The 26,586-nt window shown below is 46.9% G+C and overlaps 1 protein-coding gene across 23 annotated transcripts in view; it reads right to left on the bottom strand.

Annotated features, from left to right (window-relative positions):
• The window catches only part of NRCAM (neuronal cell adhesion molecule), a 731,897-nt gene that overhangs the window by 646,861 nt on the left and 58,450 nt on the right, over positions 1–26,586 (bottom strand). For all 23 annotated transcript variants that reach the window (XM_069627974.1, XM_069627975.1, XM_069627972.1 and 20 more), the window contains exon 2: positions 6,476–6,522. The gene's annotated coding sequence lies outside the window, so the exon portion shown is untranslated. The remainder of the gene's footprint in view (positions 1–6,475; positions 6,523–26,586) is intronic.

Raw genomic sequence — 26,586 nt, 5'->3', positions numbered from 1 at the left:
CCCTACCCAGACCACATGTACCTTATCAGTCGCTGCTAGTTGACAGTGGCATGCATATCAGTTGAACATGGGCAAACACGCAGTGGAGCTGCTTCTTCAGGAGCTGCCCTTTACCTCTGGCCCTTAGCCGAGGACTGCCCGGGCAGAGGCTGCCCTGGGTAACTCTGTTAAGAGGCTGCTCCCCCTGAGGAGGACCCAAACATGGGAAGGGGAGGCTGTCGAGGGACAGGAAAAAGAGCAGGGCAGAGGTCACCAGAGAAAACCACGTACAGGAGAGGCATGGAAAGGCGAACAAAGAAGGTGGAATGAAAGGAGAAGAAAGACCAAAAACAGTAGAAAGGAGCGTAAATGGAGGCAGAGGCCTGGAAAGGTGAGGAAAGGAGGATGAAAGTAGAGACACAAATGGGAAAACACTAGAAAGGAATACAAATGGAGGCAGAGGGCTGGAAAGGAGGATGAAGGTAGAACAAAAAATTGAAAAACAGCAGAGATGAGTGAAAATGGAGGCAGAGGCCTGGAAAGGAGGATGAAAGTAGAGAACAAAATTGAAAAACAGCTGAAACGAGTGAAAATGGAGGCAGAGGCCTGGAAAGGAGGATGAAAGTAAAGAAAAGATGAAAACAGTAGAAAGGAGTGAAAATGGAGGCAGAGGTAAGGAAAGGGGAGGAAAGGAGGATGAAAGTAGAGAACACAATTGTAAAACAGCAGAAAGGAGTGAAAATTGAGGCAGAGGCCTGGAAAGGTGAGGAAAGGAGGATGAAAGTAGAGAAAACTATTGAAAAACAGCAGAAAGGATTGAAAATGAAGGCCGAGGACACTGAGACCAAGAAGGGTTGACATTCACCTCACAGGGGTCTGGGCAAAGCTTCCTCTGATTTTCCTGAAAGCAAACCTATAGAAAGGGGCTAGCCTCTTGAGTATTCAGGGGATCAGCTGGTGAGTGTCCCCCGCTTTTGTGCAGGTAGAAAGTGGTCTATTTCCTGGGATCTGCCTAACCACGGTACCTTCCGTAGCCCATTTGACCATCAGTCCCCAAAGTAAGGATGGGGGATTCCCAACAGGTCCTACAAGGGAAGCTCCTTGCCCATGGCTTACTGGGGTCGATAGGCCACATTTTGGCCAAAGACACTGTGCCAAAGAGAGGCAACCTGCTGCGCATGTGACCCCAGACCCCAGTGAAGGCGAACCCCTAGAAACTGCATTGTTGAAGTGGAGCCTAGAGTGGACTCTGTTGGGATTAAGTTATGGCCTAAACTTCAACACCACTCCTGTTTCCTGAGATTATATGTTGTAGGTATGTACTGTCAGTGTGGCTTTTTCTTCCCCACAAAACACCCTTCTGTACCCATCTGCCTAGCCTTCTGCTGTGCAGCTGGTCTCTCTGTCCTGCTGCACACCCTCCTGTGAGTTGACACTGGAATGTGGAGTGCGAGAAGGTTCTAGGCGGAGAGGAGGCTGGATGACAGTTGTGCAGTGGCTCTGTGGGTCTTTGTATTTTTACTGACCCTAATTCTGGTTGCCGGTGTCCCCTATGAGTTTTACTGCATCCAGGCCCCCTAACCAGTCCTCTCCCTCACCCCTTACCAGCACTTGCCCCCGGGCACCTTCCCGGACAGCCACTGTTTCTGGTCCACCACGTCCTCACACTTAGCCTACCCCTGGTACCCTGGCACTTGCCCTCCCGGGCTTCCCCTTGCACTTGTTCAGTCCATGGGACTCCCACTTCTGGCACCTCCTCCTCATCTCTCTATCCCATCCCTCCTCCCTATCCCCCACCCTCGCACCCACCCCCTGCACTTGCATGGTCCGAATGTCACAAGGCCTACTAGGATCGTTATTGTTGTTTTCTCTCCGATGTTCCCCCACCCCTCTTTCGAATGGTGGCACCTGGAAATACTTTCTGCTTTATAGGTGCCATACAAATGTTCAATAAATAAATCCTAAAACTCAACACCATGCGGTGCTTCATGGTTAGTTGGTGGCCAATCAGACTCCTGTTGTATTGAGTCAACCTTGGTTGGGGGAGAGGTGGACAGAAGAATGACTGCGACTTGGAAATCTCTCCAGGACAGTGGGGAGGCGGGTGGGGGGGTTGGGAGAGGCCATATCTTAGTAGCCACACGAATTCCAGCAGGGCCATTCCACATCTGGCACCAGAGGCGTATGTGTCCCAGCAGGAGTTTGCTGTAAATCTAGCCCCAGAGGGTCATTGCATTCGATTTTGGATTGTAAAGATGTGTGCTGTGACACTCCAAAACTCCCTTTGTCTGTAAGTAACTGTGTTTGCCGGTATCCCATGGGTAAAACCGGCAAACTATTAATCAGGGCCATGGATTTAGGACATTAGGCCCAATTTAGTTTCAGATACATTCAATCCTTCCCCTTGTTGTTGTGCAAATGGGAAAATGTGCGTTTTTACACCTAAAAATAACACACAGGGCTTTGGGGTTTTGTCAGAGCACAATGGGAAAATCGATTTTAGGATATTTAGTACAGCTGCAATGTGAAAGAATAGACAGAAATGGGAAATTTGTTTCGCACCCTGCGCCCACACATGGAAGCAGGGCTTTGAAATTAATTCTTTGGCCAAATCTTTATGTCTATACCGGTTCAAAACATACTGGGGAAAAGGGCGTTGGTTTCGAATGCCAACAATCAGATCCTGTGATTTCATTAGGGGAATTAATTGATTTACTTTAATTAAAGATGCTAGGGATCTACACAGACAACAGGATATTTTCAATGGGGAAATAACTAAACAATGCTGGAAGAATACAGTGCCTACACAATCTTTGGCTTTGGGGTAGTTCTACTTATAGGAGAGGCCTGGAACTGGCCACCAGGAAGCATCAGGGCACTGCTGGGACAGCAAGGGGGTCAATCAAGGGTCTCCTCTCTTTCCTCCAAGTGGTCCCAGTCAGCTTCTATGTCTCCTGGCTCCTGTCTCCAATGCAAGACTTAGGCCTCTCTTCTGGGATGTTTCTCGCCAGATTTTCGGAAACAGGTCACCCCCTCAGAATTATTGTAAAGTACTCTGGTTCTGATGCAAACTGGCTTATTTATAGGGCAAATGACATCAAATTTGTCATGATTCTCACAAAAGGGAATGGGTGATCTTCATTACCCACCTCCCACCTGTGTGCTGATAGGACAAGGGGATGGGGGTTGCTTTGGGATAGCTGTGGGAGGAGAGAACTTCATCATCTCACTTTGACAGGTGGACTCGGCATACTTTAGGACATAGAAATCTCACAACATGGCAAGTACTCTAAATTTCCAAATATTTACATGTGTGAATATATTTTTAAGAACTACATTTTAAAATTAATCAGTTGAGACTAGCCTGGAGTCTGAACGTCCTTCCTGTGCAGAGATACCATTTTTCAGGAGCCATAGCAATGAAAAACATTCCATTTTACAGTCATCCTATTAATTATTACCGGCATGCTTTTACCAACTTTCGCATCTCTTGGAATCAAGGAAAGGCCCAAATCACATTTTAATTCATAACTTTAGTTGTGTTTAGTCCACCAAAATCGTTTTAGTATGTTTAGAATCATTTTAGTCAACTGCAGTTTCACAAGTCTCTTTCACTGGACCCCCACCTTTTTTAAGTTTAATTTCTCTTTCGTGCATGTGACTTCAGAAGAGAGGTCTGTGTTTAGATTCCGATTCAATGCCCATAGCCACTAATGGATTTTTTTATTGGACTCACAAGTGCTGCTAAAACAGACACAGCTTATCAGTTTTCCACCGTGTTCTTCATCTAAAGCATTGTACTTCTTTCTATGTAGTGAAGTACTGGCTTTGATTGATGACACCCAGGCCCCTCTGTTTGGGGCAAGGGAAAAGGTCCAGGAAGTTACGTTTTATTTCTGAAGAAATGGTCTTTCATGCACCCAGTCGCAAATTGCCTTTTAAACTCACACACCATTTCAGTTTTAAATGACATCTTATAAGGCACACATGTTCAAGATGCATGCGGATTACTTCTGGATTGTACATGTATATGGCAACACCATGCCCAAGCTTAAAAGTCTAGTGGCCATTTCGCTTAGCATGCTATCACTTTGGAGGGAAAAATAAAATGACATTCTTTTATTTAATTTACATGCAATGCTCTGTTTCACTTCAGCTGCTTGCAGTACAATTCTGGTATCCCATTAAAGATACTGTGCACTGCTGTTTCTTGAGGTGTAAGTGCAGCTCCCTATGGATTGAATCAAAACATCATTGCCCCGTGTCTTTCTTTTCCTTCCCGAAAGGCATTGCGAACATCTTTGCACTTTTTAGAGTCAGGCCCACTTTCTTTCCTTAGATTTTAGGCCTGTTTTTGGTTCCGTAGGCCTCAGGTCTGACATAATTTCTGTGCTGAAGAGAAATTGGGTTGTCGGTGCACACTAGTTGTTCAAGATAGAATCATCTTCATTTACCTTTCAGTTTTCTGGAATTTTAAGGTGCGGGGGAGAAAAGATGGTCATGGCACAAGACCAATATTGCACACAGTAGGGAAAGTAAGAGGATCCTGATTGGGAGTCCTCCCGTCCCCTGCACACTTTGGAATGTTGTCAAAAAGACATTCAATAGTTCATTATGAAACTTTACATATGAAAAATGTTCAATTAGAATCAATGATAGTCTCAGTTTTAGAAACAGAATAGGTATTTACTTGCCGAAAACAAAGCAAACATGTTTTTTTACTACAATTGATTGTAAGTATATTGGCATAAAGTGCAAAAAAAGGGAAAAGAGTGGACAAGAATCTGTAAATTCTGGGTGCTTGGCTGACGCGTTTCGGGGTCTTTTCCTCTTTTTCTTGAGCCCAAAAGCACATTTGTCTTCTTCTGATCAACAATTGAAAGTGTCAATTTCATGGGTTCGATCCCGTTAGTCTGCATTATTTTCCTCTCATTGGCTTTGCGTTAGGATCATTTCTGTGCTGGCCTTATGTTGCGGTGAGCATGTTCAAATGACTCTGGCCTCTTTATTTCTGGCCTTCAGGGGCTATATTTCAGCACACACCACACTTAGAAACCTCTTTGGTATTAAGCGTGGTATAAATTACCACTTATAATTATAATAATCATTTCTACTCAAGGAAGAAAACTTCAGCCACTAAGCAAAGGGCCCTCGTGCTCGCCAGATGTCAGAGCCACACATTCCCCCAGGGAATGTAATGAATTCCAACCGGAACATCAGCAACAAGATCACATTCAGACAGGCCCTTGGACACAAGCTGCCCCAGCAACATCTGGAGCAAAACAAAGAACTGCGATTGGACCCACTCTTTGCCTTCAACATCTCTTATACAATGGGTTCCTACAGGTCCAGCTATGGACTTACCTCCCCTGTGCAAAGTAGGACTATAGATGAATTGACCAAGATGAGCCTATATGCAAAAAGAAAGGAAAGGAACCAATGGATGCTTGAGGGGGTCAAAAAAGGCGCAACCTATACATTTGCAAAGCCGTGCCTACTGGCTTTGCCAATGTTTGGAATTCCTTATTAACCATGCAAGAGAATTCCTAATGCCTCCACTTTGCAGCATTTTTGCATTTGACTATCTCCAATCAGCACTTTGTGCATGCTTCAGTAATCAGCCAGGTCTTATTTGCATACCCACAGGTTGATTGGCTGGACAGTGACCTGAGAATAAAGATGGTCACCCTAAATTTGAAATCTTTTGGGAAAAAAAGCTGTGTATACCCATTTGCTCTAATTGGACCAACATTGTTCAATACCACCTTGGCAAGAAAAATCATGAGCTGCTTTATCAAAAGGTGATGCACACCACAGTATGTCCCCTTCCGGCTGCCATTTTGAAATACTTCATGGAATCAATTAGACAATCTTTATTAAAAACGAATTGGTATGTGAAAATGATATAGTATGGTATAATGCAGAGATTTAATTACTATAAGGCATGGGTATATGTGCAGCTAAAGGTTGTCACACACGTGGAAAAAACACACAGCAAATGTGTTCCTCAACACTAGAATTCTGCGATTCAGTCACAAACTGAAATGCGTCATTGCACGTTGCAGCTCAAATTTGTCACACACAAAGTAAACGCGCAAAGGATAGACAAACTGCCAAAACGATGACACACAGTCATGGCGTAGGGTGCTTGGATGGGGCCCACAAAAAGACTGCTTTAATTGCAAAGAAATATGTAGCAGGTGGGTGTTATGGATTTGAACTTTGTAATTAGGTTCTTTAACATGTATTTAAATGTTTTTTGGTTTCTAAGCGAGGATCCAGGATTCAAACCTCTGTTGATCTGCGTGGTCCTGCTCCCAAGACCAGCGTGTTGCCCCTGTGGTATCCTACGTTCACATTCTGAGGCAGCAAACATGTAAGAAACATCTATGCTCCAAACAGCATGAAAGCAGAAGATGGTCTTAAAAGCAACACTTGACAACTCCCTACCAAACCCACAGCAATCATACATTTGGAAATCACAAAAGAATCCTACCTTTAAAGGGGCCCCAGATGTCCACACTTCAAGGGCATGCGGGTGATCTAAAAAAGAAACCAGGAAGTTAGTTTGCAATGTGATGACCAGCCTTCGCTTTAAATTAATAAACTATTTGATGGCCACAATATGACTCATGTTTAACATTTCAAACTATAAAAAGAAATGAGACAAGGAGTAAAATGATGGGGAGAGAAGAGGGGCTCTCATTTTAATGCTTTAATTAATGAATTATTCCACCCATAAACCGCTTATTTATTTATTTATTTATTTTGACATTTGTATAGCACACATAACCCAGAGGCACCTAGGCTCTTTTTCTAAAGAATTTGGTTACAGAAGGTGCTTACATGTTACAGAAATGAGTCGCACGGGTGACAGATTACAGTGTGCCATGAACCTCTGTGTACACGAATCTCAAGGGTAATCCTGGCCCAAGATGGAGACTGTGGAATAGGAAACATGGGGCCTCATTATGAGTGTGCCAGTCCGGAAAAAATGCTGGTAATTCCAGTGATTCAGGAAATTTGGACTCCACGGGAATGGGAATTTACCGACACTCCGCTGACCATAATATCCTGGTAATACCGCGATACCGGGATATCGGCCGGCAGTGACGGTAAATTCAGTTGGCCAGTATCCCGTGGGTAATACCGGCGGGATACCGGCTCGCAAAAGCACGCGTGTCATTTTGAAGATATCACACACTAAAATAGAGTTAAGATTAGAACAGAACATTCACACTAGATCTTTCGTATTGTCATTAATTTCCCTCAAGAAGAATTTCTGTCTATGAGAATATAAAGTCTGCCAACACCACTCCCTGTTCTGAGTGTGCACGAGAATATAAAGTCTGCCAACACCACTCCCTGTTCTGAGTGTGCATGAGAATATAAAGTCTGCCAACACCACTCCCTGTTCTGAGTGTGCATGAGAATATAAAGTCTGCCAACACCACCCCCTGTTCTGAGTGTGCATGAAAATATAAAGTCTGCCAACACCACTCCCTGTTCTGAGTGTGCATGAGAATATAAAGTCTGCCAACACCACTCCCTGTTCTGAGTGTGCATGAGAATATAAGGTCTGCCAACACCGCTCCCTGTTCTGAGTGTACATGAGAATATAAGGTCTGCCAACACCACTCCCAGTTCAGAGTGTGCATGAGAATACAAGGTCTGCCAACACCACTCCCAGTTCCGAGTGTGCATGAGAATATAAGGTCTGCCAACACCACTCCCAGTTCCGAGTGTGCATGAGAATATAAGGTCTGCCAACATCACTCCCAGTTCCGAGTGTGCATGAGAAATCTAATGTCTGCCAACCCACTCCCAGTTCCGAGTGTGCATGAGAATATGAGGTCTGCCAACACCACTCCCAGTTCCGAGTGTGCATGAGAATATGAAGTCTGCCAACACCACTCCCTGTTCTGAGTGTGTATGAGAATATAAGGTCTGCCAACACCACTCCCAGTTCCGAGTGTGCATGAGAATATGAGGTCTGCCAACCCACTCCCAGTTCTGACTCTGCATGAGAATATAAGGTCTGCTAACCCACTCCCAGTTCAGAGTGTGCATGAGAATACAAGGTCTGCCAACCCACTACCAGTTCTGAGTGTGCATGAGAATATGAGGTCTGCCAACACCACTCTCAGTTCTGAGTGTGCATGAGAATATAAGGTCTGCCCACCCACTCCCAGTTCAGAGTGTGCATGAGAATATGAGGTCTGCCAACACCACTCCCAGTTCTGAGTGTGCATGAGAATATGAGGTCTGCCAACCCACTCCCAGTTCCGAGTGTGCATGAGAATACAAGGTCTGCCAACCCACTCCCAGTTCTGAGTGTGCATGAGAATATAAGGTCTGCCAACCCACTCCCACTTCTGAGTGTGCATGAGAATATGAGGTCTGCCAACACCACTCCCAGTTCCGAGTGTGCATGAGAATATGAGGTCTGCCAACCCACTCCCAGTCCTGAGTGTGCATGAGAATACAAGGTCTGCCAACCCACTTCCAGTTCTGAGTGTGCATGAGAATATAAGGTCTGCCAACACCACTCCCAGTTCCGAGTGTGCATGAGAATATAAGGTCTGCCAACACCACTCCCAGTTCCGAGTGTGCATGAGAATATAAGGTCTGCCAACACCACTCCCAGTTCCGAGTGTGCATGAGAATATAAGGTCTGCCAACATCACTCCCAGTTCCGAGTGTGCATGAAAATATAAAGTCTGCCAACACCACTCCCTGTTCTGAGTGTGCATGAGAATATAAAGTCTGCCAACACCACTCCCTGTTCTGAGTGTGCATGAGAATATAAGGTCTGCCAACACCGCTCCCTGTTCTGAGTGTACATGAGAATATAAGGTCTGCCAACACCACTCCCAGTTCAGAGTGTGCATGAGAATACAAGGTCTGCCAACACCACTCCCAGTTCCGAGTGTGCATGAGAATATAAGGTCTGCCAACACCACTCCCAGTTCCGAGTGTGCATGAGAATATAAGGTCTGCCAACATCACTCCCAGTTCCGAGTGTGCATGAGAAATCTAATGTCTGCCAACCCACTCCCAGTTCCGAGTGTGCATGAGAATATGAGGTCTGCCAACACCACTCCCAGTTCCGAGTGTGCATGAGAATATGAAGTCTGCCAACACCACTCCCTGTTCTGAGTGTGTATGAGAATATAAGGTCTGCCAACACCACTCCCAGTTCCGAGTGTGCATGAGAATATGAGGTCTGCCAACCCACTCCCAGTTCTGACTGTGCATGAGAATATAAGGTCTGCTAACCCACTCCCAGTTCAGAGTGTGCATGAGAATACAAGGTCTGCCAACCCACTACCAGTTCTGAGTGTGCATGAGAATATGAGGTCTGCCAACACCACTCTCAGTTCTGAGTGTGCATGAGAATATAAGGTCTGCCCACCCACTCCCAGTTCAGAGTGTGCATGAGAATATGAGGTCTGCCAACACCACTCCCAGTTCCGAGTGTGCATGAGAATACAAGGTCTGCCAACCCACTCCCAGTTCTGAGTGTGCATGAGAATATAAGGTCTGCCAACCCACTCCCACTTCTGAGTGTGCATGAGAATATGAGGTCTGCCAACACCACTCCCAGTTCCGAGTGTGCATGAGAATATGAGGTCTGCCAACCCACTCCCAGTCCTGAGTGTGCATGAGAATACAAGGTCTGCCAACCCACTTCCAGTTCTGACTGTGCATGAGAATATGAGGTCTGCCAACACCATTCCCAGTTCCGAGTGTGCATGAGAATATGAGGTCTGCCAACCCACTCCCAGTCTTGAGTGTGCATGAGAATACAAGGTCTGCCAACCCACTCCCAGTTCTGACTGTGCATGAGAATATGAGGTCTGCCAACACCACTCCCAGTTCCGAGTGTGCATGAGAATATGAGGTCTGCCAACCCACTTCCAGTCTTGAGTGTGCATGAGAATACAAGGTCTGCCAACCCACTCCCAGTTCTGACTGTGCATGAGAATATGAGGTCTACCAACCCACTCCCAGTTCTGACTGTGCATGAGAATATGAGGTCTGCCAACACCACTCCCAGTTCCGAGTGTGCATGAGAATATGAGGTCTGCCAAACCACTCCCAGTTCCGAGTGTGCATGAGAATATGAGGTCTGCCAACCCACTCCAAGTCCTGACTGTGCATGAGAATATGAGGTCTGACAACACCACTCCCAGTTCCGAGTGTGCATGAGAATACAAGGTCTGCCAACACCACTCCCAGTTCCGAGTCTGCATGAGAATATGAGGTCTGCCAACACCACTCCCAGTTCCGAGTGTGCATGAGAATATGTGGTCTGCCAACACCACTCCCATTTCCGAGTGTGCATGAGAATATAAGGTCTGCCAACCCACTCCCAGTTCTGAGTGTGCATGAGAATATAAGGTCTGCCAACACACTCCCACGTCTGAGTGTGCATGAGAATATGAGGTCTGCCAACACCACTCCCAGTTCCGAGTGTGCATGAGAATATGAGGTCTGCCAACCCACTCCCAGTCCTGAGTGTGCATGAGAATACAAGGTCTGCCAACCCACTCCCAGTGTTGACTGTGCTTGAGAATATGAGGTCTGCCAACACCACTCCCAGTTCAGAGTGTGCATGAGAATATGAGGTCTGCCAACCCACTCCCAGTCCTGAGTGTGCATGAGAATGCAAGGTCTGCCAACCCACTCCCAGTTATGACTGTGCATGAGAATATGAGGTCTGCCAACCCACTCCCAGTTCCGACTGTGCATGAGAATATGAGGTCTGCCAACACCACTCCCAGTTCTGAGTGTGCATGAGAATATAAGGTCTGCCAACCCACTCCCAGTTCTGTCTGTGCATGAGAATATGAGGTCTGCCAACACCACTCCCAGTTCTGAGTGTGCATGAGAATACAAGGTCTGCCAACACCACTCCCAGTTCCGAGTGTGCATGAAAATATAAGGTCTGCCCACCCACTCCCAGTTCTGAGTGTGCATGAGAATATGAGGTCTGCAAACACCACTCCCAGTTCTGAGTGTGCATGAGAATATGAGGTCTGCCAACACCACTCCCAGTTCCGAGTGTGCATGAGAATATGAGGTCTGCCAACCCACTCCCAGTTCCGAGTGTGCATGAGAATACAAGGTCTGCCAACCCACTCCCAGTTCTGAGTGTGCATGAGAATATGAGGTCTCCCAACACCACTCCCAGTTCTGAGTGTGCATGAGAATACAAGGTCTGCCAACCCACTGCCAGTTCTGAGTGTGCATGAGAATATGAGGTCTGCCAACACCACTCCTAGTTCCGAGTGTGCATGAGAATATGAGGTCTGCCAACCCACTCCCAGTTCCGAGTGTGCATGAGAATATAAGTTCTGCCAACACCACTCCCAGTTCCGAGTGTGCATGAGAATACGAGGTCTGCCAACACCACTCCCAGTTCTGAGTGTGCATGAGAATATAAGGTCTGCCAACACCACTCCCAGTTCCGAGTGTGCATGAGAATATGAGGTCTGCCAACACCACTCCCAGTTCTGAGTGTGCATGAGAATACAAGGTCTGCCAACCCACTCCCAGTTCTGAGTGTGCATGAGAATATGAGGTGTGCCAACACCACTCCTAGTTCCGAGTGTGCATGAGAATACAAGGTCTGCCAACACCACTCCCAGTTCCGAGTGTGCATGAGAATACAAGGTCTGCCAACACCACTCCCAGTTCCGAGTGTGCATGAGAATATGAGGTCTGCCAACACCACTCCCAGTTCCGAGTGTGCATGAGAATATGAGGTCTGCCAACCCACTCCCAGTTCCAATTGTGCATGAGAATACAAGGTCTGCCAACCCACTCCAAGTTCTGAGTGTGAATGAGAATACAAGGTCTGCCAACACCACTCCCAGTTCCGAGTGTGCATGAGAATACAAGGTTTGCCAACCCACTCCCATTTCCGAGTGTGCATGAGAATATGAGGTCTGCCAACACCACTCCCAGTTCCGAGTGAGCATGAGAATATGAGGTCTGCCAACACCACTCCCAGTTCTGAGTGTCATACAAGAGCGCGGCGTAGCATCAGGGGATACAGTTAGGAGAGGATGGGCAGAGGGGGAGTGTCAGGCTCAGGGAGGAGGATTATAGGGAGAGACAATGAAAGAACGCACAGGATTTGCCCGCATTATAATGTGCCTGCATTTATAAGAAACTGAACAATACTCGCGACCTTTGGAATATGCTGACTGTGGAGGAGAAGTTTTAATGGGAAATTGATTCAGCAGTCAACCTTTTAAAATGCTAATGGTGGGGGGGGGTTGCTTGAAACATATATATTAGCTGCTATCGAACCCTTGCTCGAGGACGCACAAGAATGGTTACCGGTGCACACCGGAATTCACATGCATTTAAATGTTAAGGTATTTATACAGCGCACCGTCACCAACGGAATTGGCTCCCAGGCATCTCGGACCCTGGTAACTCAGTTTCGGGAAGCATTTGACCTAGGATTCTGATGCCCTCCTGCATCTCCTTCAGCAACCTACCCCTCCCCAAATGGGCAGTGGTCTCACAACATATACATGTATGAAAAGGGCTGATCGGTTCCTGGGAAAACTCTTTTTTTTTATTGTGATACTGGCTGACAGCAAACCCTACACAAAATACGCATTTGTATAAAACAAGAAACGCATCAGAAGTCCTGCGAAAAATACATAACTAAATAAATAAAACACCTTTGGAAAAATAGATATGTAAACAACAAAAACAAGCGAATGAATACACATTTATATAAAACAAGAAATGCATCAGAAGTCCCCACCAAAAAAATTAAAATAAATCATTCATATCAAGAAATCCAGAATGCATTTTTAAAAAGTGATATAATGCTAAAATAAGTGACACATTTTCTCCCCACATCAGCCCACACCACAACAAATGTATCAGAGTCTCTATGGAAAAACGCCACTTCTTTTTCATGTCTGGCTTTGTGCTCAGGAGGGGGTGGGGGTGTTTGCTGGGCTGGATTGTGATGGAGAAGCGCCCCGGCATCTGCCCAGCCAACGCTGAACGGGCAGGTTGCTAAGCAACAGGGCAAAGGCGGCGTTTATTGAGAACACCCCGGTCAATGCGAAAGGCCTTTCCTAATCCTGGACTAAGCAAACCAACTGTTTACAGACGGCCTGATGTGCGCATTTACTCAGCCCCACCCAGGTGTGTGTAGTGTAGGGCAGGGGAGATGCAATTGGATAACGGCTGCATGTTGACTGGAAAATGGCCAGCAAATGTTTAATGCGGCTAGCCAACTGCTTTTTTAGAACGTGCACGTTTATTAACATGGTAGCATTTTAGTGTAACTTTTTAGCTGCCGGTGTTTTGTAATGCAAAAGTAAAGACTAGTAGTAGCCTTTCATTTTCCGGACTGTGGCAATGAGGATTTCCTTACCCGCATGCATCGCGGGTTTCGTGGGGCAGCATTGATTCTGGTTGGTGTCACACAGGGCCTCAAGAACACAACAACTCTCAAAGACGCTCCAAGGACCTAGAATGACATTTTGGAGAAGAGCGTCCCCCTATCTCGGCAACCCCTACTATCTATTATCGGACAGGTGGATACGATCAAGGGGTCCCGAAAAATCAACAATAATCTTCACAATTGGAGTAAGTGCCTTCCAGTTGCCCGACACTACACGTCCTTCCCTCTCACTTCCCTACATTCCTCGCTCTACGTCATTTCCCTTCCTCCAACTCTACTCGCTGTCCTCCCGCTGTCTCTCTCTTCTCTCTCACTCTCCCCCTTCTGTCGCTCAGATGTTTATCTCTTTCTCGCCCCTCTTCCCTTGCTCTACCATCAAATCTACCCTCCACTTCTCTCTCCTCCCACTGCTCTCCACTATTCCCCACTAGTCACCTCCCACTACACGCGTACCTTCTCCCAGCTCTCCCAGCCAACTTTCCAAACCACTCAATCACACAACCCTACACTATCCTTTATTTTAGTCTCTCACCTTCCACTTACTCTCACACTCAAGTTGCACTTTCTCTCGCCAACCAGTACCTCGCCTTGTACACGCTTTCTCGAATGCACCTCCATGCTCCACTGCACAGTGCGTCCTCCACCTGACCTCTTGGTCAGCCTTGACCTCACCTGAACGGTCGCTTCGGCCCTGTTTTATCCCCCATGTCACCCTTGATTGGCCCTCTCAGTCAGCTGGTTCCCCGAACCAACCGCCACCTTCTTTCTGCCCGCGGCCAGATTACAAGTGTCAATAAGCATAAAATGGGCTTTACCCGGGACCCCCTTTTCGTACACAGGTCTGCCAGCTCTTTGTAATGGCGGCCCGCTAAGAGCAAAGTCCATGTTAGAGTTCCGATGCATGTTACATGGAGTATTCAAACTGCCAGTTGGACTTGTGTGCCTTTACTCTGTCTTTCCACTCGCCGTCACCTCTCTCCCTGGTGAGCTCTGAAGTCGGATAACCGCCGCAAGGACTTCTGGTGGTTGCAGTTTTATGGGGAAAAGAGAGAAACACTGCCCAGCACTGTGCACGACAGCAAGAAGTAGCAGTGCTGGGCAGTTGCAGCAAAGCACAGGTAGAAGGGACAGAGATTCGGGGCCCCCTCTGGGGCAGGACTGGCAAACACCCTGGTTGAGACGGGTCCCCATCCCCTCTTCACAGAGTCAGGTCCCTAACCGTGTCACGTTCGAGTCTTTGGGGGTGCTTGGAAAGGATAAAGGTCCTTTAGAGCCAAAGGCAAAAGCGTGGCTTTTCTCACAGAACCCAATCTAACATAGCTATCTGCAAAGGCCTCCCCCTTCCCCCACATAGCATACTGTATATAAATGGTATAGATAACTGCATATATTGTAATTTTATTGTAAGCCTGTAACCTGACTGACACTGTTATTTTGTATTCATATATACTGTGATCTGTAACTTAATATGTATTCAAGCAAAAGCGCCCAGATACCCCTGGGTTAGGTGCGCTATATAAGTAAATAAGCTAAACTAAACTAAGGTCACGGAAGATTTGTGGTTGGGCGCCCTTTAGCAACGTATCCATATCCTTCCGAGCACCCGCATTACGTTTCATGGTGGCGCGTGGCACAGCCTGCAGCCACTGGCACCGACTCAATTTGAAGAGTTCTCGAGTTGCAAAACCTGAACTAGGGCCGTGCTCTGGCTGTGCCAGGTGCACATCCTGGCACGCCTGCCCTTCTCAGAGGAAGTCTGCTTGCTGCTTCTTGCTGGCTCTGTTCTGTTGCAGTCGCTAGAGAGAGGCCTGGCAGAGGCCAGAGGCATCTATTCACAGAATGGACACATTGTATCGAACAGATTCAGGAGTGTCAAATATGCATTCCCTGAATGGTTATCCAGTGTTCTCGTGGGGGAGAAAGGAAAAAGTCTATAATGAAGGGATAGTGACATTATTTCGAAACATTGTTATTTAGTTGATGGAATAAAGCATTCTTAGTTTGCGCTCTGGTACCATGCAAGTAGCGCCGTGACCCAGAGCACACTTCTGTCAAAATATTGCCTTGTCCCGTAGCACTCTTCCATGCACGTGTCGCCTTGTCCCATAGCACACTTCGATACACGTATCACCTTGCCCAATAGAAAGCACGCTTCAGTGCAAGTATTGCCTTGTTCCGTAGCACTCTTCAGTCTAAGTATTGCCTTGTCCCGTAGCACTCTTCAGTGCAAGCGTCACCTAATCCCATATCACTCTTCGATGTGTCACCTTGTCCCATAGCACTCTTCGATGCAAGTGTCACATTGTCCCCTAGCACTCTTCAGTCCAAGTATTGCCTTATCCCATAGCACCTTCGATGCAAGTATCACCTTCTCCCCTAGCACTCTTCAGTGCAAGTATTGCTTTGTCCCATAGCACTCTTCAGTGCAAGTATTGCCTTGCCCAATAGCACTCTTCCATGCAAGTATTACGTTGTCCCATACGACTCTTCCATGCAAGTATTGCCTTGTCCAATTGCACTCTTTCATAAAAGTATTGCCTTATCCCATAGCACTCTTCAGTGCTAGCATTGCCTTATTCCATAGCACTCTTCCATGCAAGTATTGCCTTGTCACATAGCACTCTTCCATGCAAGTATCGCATTGTCCAATAGAAATATACCATACAAGTATTGCCATGTCAAAGGACCCGCTTCTGTTGCTGGACCATGAACATACCTGTCTAGATATACCACATCTAGACAACATTGTGAATATTAGCTTGCGTCACATCTAGACAGGATAGTGAATATTAGCTTGCATCACATTTAGAAATAATTGTGAATATTAGCTTGCGACACATATAGACAGGATTGTGAATATTAGCTTGCGTCACATTTAGATATAATTGTGAATATTAGCTTGCGTCACATCTAGACACGATTGTGAATATTAGCTTGCATCACATTTAGATATAATTGTGAATATTAGCTTGTGTCACATGTAGACAGGATTGTCAATATTAGCTTGCGTCAAATTTAGATATAACTGAATATTAGCTTGCGTCACATCTAGACAGGATTGTGAATATTAGCTTGCGTCACATTTAGATATTATTGTGAATATTAGCTTGCATCACATCTAGACAGGATTGTGAATATTAGCTTGCGTCATATCCGCACAGTATTGTGAATGTTAGCTAGTGCCACATTTGGATGGAATTGTGAATGGCACATTTAGATATAATTGTGAATATTAGCTTGTGTCACATCTAGACAGGATTGTGAATGCCAGCCAGTGCCACATTTAGATAGAATTATGAATATTAGCTTACGTCACATCTAGACAGGATTGTGAATATTAGCTTGCGTCAAATTTAGATATAACTGTGAATATTAGCTTGCGTCACATCTAGACAGGATTGTGAATATTAGCTTGCGTCACATTTAGATATAATTGTGAATATTAGTTTGCATTACATCAAGACAGGATTGTGAATATTAGCTGGTGTCACATCTAGACAGGATTTTGAATGTTAGCTAGTGCCACATTTAGATATTATTGTGAATATTAGCTTGCATCACATCTAGACAGGATTGTGAATATTAGCTTGCGTCATATCCGCACAGTATTGTGAATGTTAGCCAGTGCCACGTTTGGATGGAATTGTGAATGGCACATTTAGATATAATTGTGAATATTAGCTTGTGTCACATCTAGACAGGATTGTGAATGCCAGCCAGTGCCACATTTAGATAGAATTATGAATATTAGCTTACGTCACATCTAGACAGGATTGTGAATATTAGCTAGCGTCACATCTAGACAGGATTTTGAATATTAGCTTATGTCACATTTAGATATTATTGTGAATATTAGCTTGCGTCACATCTAGACAGGATTGTGAATATTAGCTTGCGTCATATCCACAGTATTGTGAATGTTAGCCAGTGCCACGTTTGGATGGAATTTTGAATGGCACATTTAGATATAATTGTGAATATTAGCTTGCGTCACATCTAGACAGGATTGTGAATGCCAGCCAGTGCCACATTTAGATAGAATTATGAATATTAGCTTACGTCACATCTAGACAGGATTGTGAATATTAGCTAGCGTCACATCTAGACAGGATTTTGAATATTAGCTTATGTCACATTTAGATATTATTGTGAATATTAGCTTGCGTCACATCTAGACAGGATTGTGAATATTAGCTTGCGTCATATCCACAGTATTGTGAATGTTAGCCAGTGCCACGTTTGGATGGAATTTTGAATGGCACATTTAGATATAATTGTGAATATTAGCTTGCGTCACATCTAGACAGGATTGTGAATGTCAGCCAGTGCCACATTTAGATAGAATTATGAATATTAGTTTACGTCACATCTAGACAGGATTGTGAATATTAGCTAGCGTCACATCTACACAGGATTTTGAATATTATCTTATGTCACATTTAGATATTATTGTGAATATTAGCTTGCGTCACATCTAGACAGGATTGTGAATATTAGCTTGCGTCATATCCACACAGTATTGTGAATGTTAGCCAGTGCCACGTTTGGATGGAATTGTGAATGGCACATTTAGATATAATTGTGAATATTAGCTTGCGTCACATCTAGACAGGATTGTGAATGTCAGCCAGTGCCACATTTAGATAGAAATGTGGAGATATTCACGTGCCACATCTAGAAAGAATTTGGAAATTAGCATGCATCACATCTAGATAACGATGCCACTAACCAACCCGCTAACAATCTCACCCTTCTGCATACACCTCTCAAACTCTAACCAAACACAACCACACCCCTAAAGCACAGCAAACAGCACAAACTTCACTACACTGCAACAAAGAAACAAATCACACATAGCTTCGCAAAACAGAATTCAACGGCTACCAACCGAAAAGCACACCTAAGCTCAGCATACAGTGCTAACCGAACTGAAGCTGCCAACAGCACATCACTGCTCTTGCACTTTTCCCACTCTGTCCCACTATCTCACCCCACCCCCTTCCCTTTATTAGATCCGCCAGAGCGCCAGTGGACCACTCCGGTGGTGATAGTGTGCGGTACAAATGTCCTTTAACATTAACATACCTGAATGTTATGCAATTATAAATGAATGGGGAAATGTTAGGCATGTGTTTCAATGTCCACCCATCCAAGTGTAGGGGGCCTCGTATGCCTGGTGTTGTGATATGAAACAAGACTGGTCCACCTTAAGGGCAGAATCACCTTAAGGGAAAGAAAGGAAGTCAAGGGCACGGGGAAAGAAGGGAGTAAGAGAAGGTCTACTAGGGCCTGGGAAACAGAAATCCAGAAAGAGAATAAAGGATGATTCAGTAATCCTTTGGCTTTGTGTGTCTCTGTGTATGTGGAGGTCAGGGCAGCGAGATCGAGCTGCAGCTTCCTCCATTGAAACAGTGGACATAACAGCTGACGACAACGGAAAATGTATCCCATGCCTGATGTACTGAGGAACTCTGCCCGCGAGGAGAAGAACGGCAATGGCGATCAGTCACAACTGGTGATTGTAGGAAGAAGTAGCAGAGGTCACTGCTACAAAGACGTCAGTCTGCCGCAAAGGGGCAATAATAGACATAGACGGCAGCCGGCCACAACGGAAACGTAGGGGGAAACAGCTGTAGTCCCTGCCACCCAGACGGCAGCCCACCACAATGGGTCAAATTCAGGGCAAAGATGGGAGTCTGCCACAATGGGGCAATAATAGACATAGACAGCAGCCCGCTACAACAGGAACATGTGAGTAAGCAGCTGGAGTCCCTGCCACATAGACAACAGTCTGCCACAACGGATCAATTAAAGGCATAGACTGCAGTCTGCCGCAACAGGACAATAAGGATATAAATGGGCAGTCCGCCTTCTTACGCTGATCGCGGCTCTGGAGAAGAAAGGTGAAATAGTATAGGTAATGGCAGTGAAAGAAAGGCAACCTGACCCGCTAAGAGGCTGCCAATCCTGGACCAGAGGATAAATAAATACGGGTGGGTGACCCACCCTATCACGCTGCCAATCCCGGCCCCAGAGGAAAAGGACAAAAAGGAAAGAAGGGCAATCCTCCCGGTTCAGCTGACGTCAATCCAGGCTGAACGGACACTAAGGACAGATGGGCAATCCAGCACCAGCAGGTATACATCAAGAAAAGGGTGCTCTGCCCAATCACGAGGAAAGGAACAACCCGCAGCTCCATTTAGTGCTCCATGGAAGTCGTGACAAGGTCCTGCCTCCTTCCATAGGAGCTTCGCTGCCTCACTCTGCAGCCTCTCACTCAACCAGCATCCCTGCTGCAGTCCATGAAAGAGAACTTTGTGTCTACTGTCATGCCGTAGTGACTTCTCCTCCCTCTAGATGAAACAATAACACTGCAGGGGACGGAGGGACCCCAGTCAATCCAGGAAGTAAAGGACAAGAATGAAAGTAGGTTGATGTAGCACGTGTCCCGCAACTGGACCAGAGACATACCTACGCCCTCCAAAAATCGTATGGGTAGGGTGCCCTCTAAAACAGGCTGACAGTTCTGGCATCGGGGACATAATCAGAGGGATGGTCTCATAAGACTAAATGGAAACAAGAAGGAAGACAGGCAGACCACGCTGATGGCAAAGGAGCGTGCAGTCCAAATGGGGTGCAGAAAGTCCGCCGACATGAAGAGTATCAGGCGAAAAGTAAAGCAAACAGAGGTCGCACCCAAGGAAGCCTGAAGGGACAAGACAATGTCAAAAGAAGAGTCAAGATTGGATTGAACAGGCTGGTGCCGCAAAGGAAGGAGGACAAACGCAAAGAAGCACCAGGGACAAAGACGACAAACAAAGAGCGCCAGAAAGAGGAACACGGTGGGCACCTACTGATTGTGCAAAGACCATATCAGAATACAAGGCTCAAAAAGAAACAGAGAAAGACGAAGATACAGGAAGGGAACGAGTAAGGGCATAGGGCAGACAGAGGTGGTGCACAAAGTGGGACTCACATGAGCGGATGAAACAAAATATGAGTGGAAGACTTCAAGGAAACGCGACTGGACAGTGGAAACCTTTCTGTGCTTAATGATTTTTAAAATTTGGTACCTTCTTGCTCTGGTTGCCTGTGACCGTGTTGTAATTCAAATGTGCTAGGTCACCTTGTGAGTTCTGTCATGCATGGTGCAGTTCTATCCCTCTCCCTCCCTTGTACACCTCTCTGGTCCCCCCTCCCTCTGGTCCCTGTGGTGCTCTCCATCTCTCCCAACTGCTTTTCCATCACCTCTCCTCCCTCTCTCGAAGTCTGGAAGGAAGAAATGTAAGAAGTTGTTCCTGGTCTCCATCCCTGATCTGCCCATAGCCCACATCAAACCCCAATGCTTCTTCCAGGCAGCCTATTACTGATATTCTCTTTGTTGTTCCTTCTCCTGACCTATGGACTCCCCATATGGCTTCTGTCCCCTCCCCTTTCTCTTCCTCTCCCATCAATGATGGTACCAAATGGGAAGTGCTCTTGGCTCACTTCCTATTATCCAGGTTTAAACATCATTGTCTATCATAATGGCACTATCAGGGACCAGAGCTCTCAGCTCAACCTCCTCCTTCATGACAGGCATCTACCGTCTCTTTTCAACGCAACCCTCTCCTGCCACCCTATCAACTCCCATCCCCCTCCCTCCCTCCCTCCGGTGGTGGTACCCTCTCCCTGTACCCTCCCTCGGAAAACATTTAAAGTGGGTAATCAGCTTCACTTAGCTACCTTCAACTCTTGTTCCCCTGTCAAACACTCCTCTGAAATCTGTTACCTCCTTGAAGACCTTGACCTAGACGACCTTGCTCTTACTGAGACGTGGTTCAAGGCCAGCCCTGGCATTGCTTTTGACACTCTTCTCCCCAATGGTTACAGGATCTTGTTCAACCCCAGGCCCTCCCGGGCTGGGGGGGCAGTGGTCCTGATTTTCTCTGAGTGGGTTACGGCCACAATCATTCCCACTAAATCTTATTCCTCCTTTGAAAGCCTTGTCTTTAGGCTGTATGTCTCTCCTCCCCTCTACCTCACTCTTGCCACTATATACAGCCCCCCAGGACCTACCCCCTCTTCCTCTCAGAATGGACCGACCTCTCCTCCTCTCTCCTGGTCTCTTCCCCCAATCTTATCTTCCTTAGGGACTTCAACATCCATTTGACTCTCCAGATTTGGCCCCTGTACTCTATCGCGAGCTATGTGACTCTCTTTCCCTCACTATTCTTTCCTCTGGTCCATCCCACTGTGCCAGACACACCTTGGATGCTCTCATCTCAACGGACATCCCTCTCTCCAACCTCCTCACAACTCCTCTGTCCTGGTCCGACTACTCTCTCCTCCCCTTCCACCCTGTGCTCCCTGGCTCCCCTACAATGCCCCTGCCCGCACTGCCAGTCTCCTTCTCTGTCATTCGACCGATGAAGCGCATGTCAGTCACTGCATTTGCCACCACTTTCATCCCTCCTCCCGCCCCTGCCTTTGACTATCCTACTGACTCTGCTTTGGCCAACCTCCATCTCCCGAACTCCAACACTCTAGACATCCTTGCGCTGGTCATGAGGATCCACATGAAGCCTGCCTCCAAATGCAACTCTTGGTATGACTCCAACTTGGCAGCTTAGAAACCCAAGTGCAAAGCTGCTGAACAGAAGTGGAAGGCCTCAAGTACACCCTCTGACAAACTGCCCGCCGCCTGCTCCAAAGGCAATATCGTCTCGCCATCCACTCCAAGAAGAGGGCCCATGTCCAAGCCTGCATCATTGGGGCCACACAAAACATGGCTGAACTATTCAAAATCTGCAAGGAACTCGCCAATCCCACTGCAGTATTCTCCTCTCCTCCTCCTTCCCAGGCCCTCTGCACTGCACTGGCATCCCACTTATCCACCAAAACACAGGACATCCTGTGCTCAGTGTCATCTACCCCTCTCCCCCATCTTCTCTTGTCTCCCTTGGACCCCTCTCCTCCACCGATACTCTCCTCTGGCTCTCCCATTGCGCCTGATGAGGTCTCTGGAGTTGCCCGAACTATGCAAGTCTCCTCTAAACAGATGCTCCCTGTTCTTCCTGAACTATTAAGGACATCTCCTCTCTTGCCCCTTCCTTGGCTGACCTCTGTAACGATTTCTTTGCATATGGTTTATTCCCACATTCCCTCAAGCACTCTCTTGTACACCCTCTCCTAAAAAAGCCATCTGAAGACCCTTCAGTCCCCGCTAAACTATCGCCCTATCTCTATCACCCCTTTCTTTGTTAAACTCATGGAGAAGTTGGTCATCCCCCAACTGATCCACCACACTGAAGCAGCTGGCTGCCTCCACGACCACCAGTCTAGCTTCAGAGCATCCAGAGGCACAGAAGCTGCTCTCCTGAACACCCGTGAAGACCTGCTCTCACACCTGGATTCTACTCTCCCCCTATTCTGATCCTTCTCGATCTTGCCTCTGCCTTTGACACAGTAAACCATGCCATCCTCATAAATCGTCTCCAAGGTACCGAGCCATCACGGACCAGGCACTAGCATGGTTGACCTCCTTCCTTTTAAACCGACCCTCCCAAGTGCAATTGGGCACTTTCCTCCCCTCCACCTCACTCTCTACCTGTGGTGTCCCTCAGGGTTCTATCCTATCGCCATGGCTCTTCAACATCTACGATACCCCTCTTGTCCACTTAATCCCCACCTTCTCTCCTCACTTCCAGTGTTATACTGACGACGCACAGCTCTCCTTTAAGCTTGCATCCTCTACCTCCTCTCCTTCCTCTCTCATTCCTGACTGCTGTTCAGGTGTGGTGCTCTGCTAACGATCTCTGCCTTAATGCCAGTAAGACAGAGATCCTTCTCATTGGGACGCATGCGTCCTGTTTCCCCCCCACTCCCTGGCCTCCTTCCTTGGGCCCACTCCCCGCACTCTCTTGTGAGGCTAAAAACATTGGGGTCATCTTTGACTCCTCCCTCTCCTCTCCGCACATCACAGGCCTTGCCAAGAAGTCCAACTTTCAGCGCCACCTCCTCAGAGGCATTCTCCCTTTCCTCATCTTCCCCCAGAAGCTCAACATTTCCAGAGCCCTGGTTCTCTCGAGGCTGGACTAATGCAACAGCCTCTTCCTCAATCTACCTCTTTCCTCCCTTCGCCCTCTTCAACTAATCCAGAATAGGGCTGCAAGACTTATCTTTGGCCTCAAGCCCTGGGACAGCATCTCTCCAGCCCTAAAATCTTTCCACTGGGTCCGGTGACCGCACTGATCCAATTCAAGACCCTTTGCATCATCCACAAGGTTGTTTGGGGCCTGGGACGTCTCTACATCCAGCTTTCTCTCCCTAAATACCTCCCTGCTGGAGTTCTTCGGTCCTCTAGTTCCATCTCTCTGCAGGTCAGACGTTTCTCCAAGCAGAGAGTGGGAGGTAGATCCCTCTCCTCATCAGGAGCCACCTTCTGGAACGGTCTCCCTGCCCCCCTCAAACTTGAGCCGACCGTCTTAAATTCTGGAAACTTCTCAAGACTTTCCTTTTCTCCTCCTCCTTTCCTCTACCACTCCCGTGCTAATTTCCCTCTGCCGCTGTGACTGGTGCCAGGTCCCTTATGAGTCTTAATGGGGCCAACCCTTCCTCAACCAGTCTAACACAGCATTCCTTACCAGCATTTGCCCTCGGGTACCCTTCCCTGGACTAGTCTGATTCTGGTCCAACCCATCCTTCGCTCTGTCCTCCCATCCCCCCTGTTTTGCCTTGCTCTTGCCCTTGTGGCTCCCATCAGCACTTGCTCAGCCCCTTTGGGCGCCCCACCCCCTCCTATGCCTGCCCCCTAACTCCACCCTCCCCTGCACTTATTTATTTATTGTGCCATTTGTATAGCGCGCCTAACCCAGAGGCATCTGGGGGATTTTCTCACGTAAGATGGGAATGAAGTACAGTTGTTTTCTTGGTTACATATATACAAAGCACAAGGGACTCCTGACAATACATTTGTTTACATGGTAATTCATTTCCATACATCGTTGCATACGATTTCTCTGCACTTGCACGGTAAGAATGCCACAAGGCCTAGTGCAACAGTTATTTCTGTTTTTTGTTCCTATGTACCATCCCCTTTTGTCTTGTGGCGCCTGGAAACACTTGTGTATAGGGGCCATTCAAATGTCCAATGAATAAATAAATTAATAAACAGAAATCTCACCTCCAGTGGGACATGGAGTGAAGAAGGTGGGAGAACAAGGGAGCGCAAGAAATAAGGACAGAGAAAAGATGAAAAGGAAATCCATAAGAGCAGTGATGGCTGTGGGGGAACGGCTACAGGAGGAAGTGATCAGATGTTTCAAGGTAGCGGAGGAATACAGCGAGTGGATAGAACAGCTTGGAAAACTGGCAGAGAGGCCATTGAAGGACAGTCCTGCCTCAGATACTATTCCTGAGCTAGCATACAGGAATCTGGGTAGCCTGAGAAATGAGGGACATGGAAAGGAAACCAGGACGACCACCAGAGAACAGGAGAGGAAAGATGAACCCCTAGAAAGACGATAAGCACGGGCGAGGTGTTGAGATGTGAAACAAGACTGGCCCACCTTAAGGGGAGAACCACCTTAAGGGAAAGACAGGAAGTCAAGGACACAGGGAAAGAAGGGAGGAAAAGGAGGGGCTACTAAAGGCCAGGAAACAGAAAGCTAGAAAGGGGAGAAAGGATGGTTTAGTAATCCAGTGGCTCAGAGTATGTTGAACGGAGTTCAGAGGAGCAAGACCGAGTAGCTGCTCCCTCTGGTGTAACATAGGACAAAACACCCTCTAGCAGGGGAGTCCAGGACTAGCCAAAACCCTGTCACATCTCGGGTACACAGATTAAGGCCACTGAACTAACCAACCAGAAGAACAGATAAAGACTTATCTTATCCGGTGGCGTTTTGCAATTCCAAAATGGCGCCAAGAAGTGACACTTTCTGAGCCCATCTGCCTGCATAATCGATGGTTGGTATGTGTTACGAGGGAGGCCAGGAAGGGACTATGAACAAATCGTGACCTCCCATTGCTTCACTAAAGCTGGGGCATACTTTAGCATTCCCATGCAATGCCCTTCATCATGCCATTTGCGTGCCCAGGGACTTGTTTTAACACTCCATCCTGAAAGGCCGCCATAACATTTGACCGCACACAGAAAGAGCAGAAAGCACAAAGGCCGCTCACTGTCTCGAGAGCCATAAAGGAGAATTGGGTCAGTCAAGCAGACATTTGGCATTTCTGCCCTGCCAGTTACAGAACACCAACTATTCACTCGAACAAAGCGGTGCACCCAGTGTCCCTGAAGAAGCAAAGTCCTGCAGAAACTCGCGGTTAGTGCACACCCCTTACACTCTCCTGAGCGGCGTTTATTGGCAGCAATTAAAGCAGTGGATGGAGAACACACCAGGAAGCAACCCTCATGTGTTTAAATGCCGCATAATGCACGAGTATTGTTGCCTTAACTTTACACCAACAAGGTTAATATATAACCACTCATATAGTAGCTTAATAAAGCAGCGTGGGCCCTGTGCAAAACCCCCCTGACCCCCCTTCATGCCCCCCTCGTAAGTGCCCTGCATTGTGAATGCATCTACAATTGAAAGGTGCATTTCAAAGGGAACCCAGCCCCTTTCAAGCCTTTCAGATCAGTTTACTTGCCGCTTCACAGGTGTGCATTGTGTGCCTTGCACAGACACTGAGGATAGCCACGCCCCTATTCGCCACACAAGACACACACAAAAGCAAAAGCATTTCTGAAGCCATTATTAACTTCCTTTAGAAACAGAGCCAAGGCTGTGGCAAAGGAACGCTGCTGATGCACAGGCGTCAAGTCCGCCAGTCGCCCACGCGCAGAATGACGTCACGGGTCTGCACCCATTCCATCCCCCACAGTCCATGTGTGGCCTTCTACTTCCTCTCGTCCAAGTCGACTCCCATTGGACAATGTAATAGTCTTAAAATGACAACACATCTACTGAAAATTTACTTAATCAAATGTTTCATAGTAGCCCCCCCCAAAAGAATATTGTGCAAGTGAATGAAAGATTTTAGAAAAAAAAGGAATATTTGAATTTTACACCATTTTACTTTTTCCATTGCATTTTTTTGGTTAGATAAAAGTCTTCCTCTTTCAGCCTCATCGTGAGTTTGGCGGTAACACTTAAATACGGCGGTAACGCTATCAC

This window comes from Ambystoma mexicanum, chromosome 12 (assembly GCF_040938575.1).
Source record: "Ambystoma mexicanum isolate Mex_15411 chromosome 12, UKY_AmexF1_1, whole genome shotgun sequence".
Classification (NCBI taxonomy): domain Eukaryota; kingdom Metazoa; phylum Chordata; class Amphibia; order Caudata; family Ambystomatidae; genus Ambystoma; species Ambystoma mexicanum.
The sequence above is the reverse complement of the archived record's forward strand: the minus strand, read 5'-3'. Positions and strand labels throughout refer to the sequence as shown.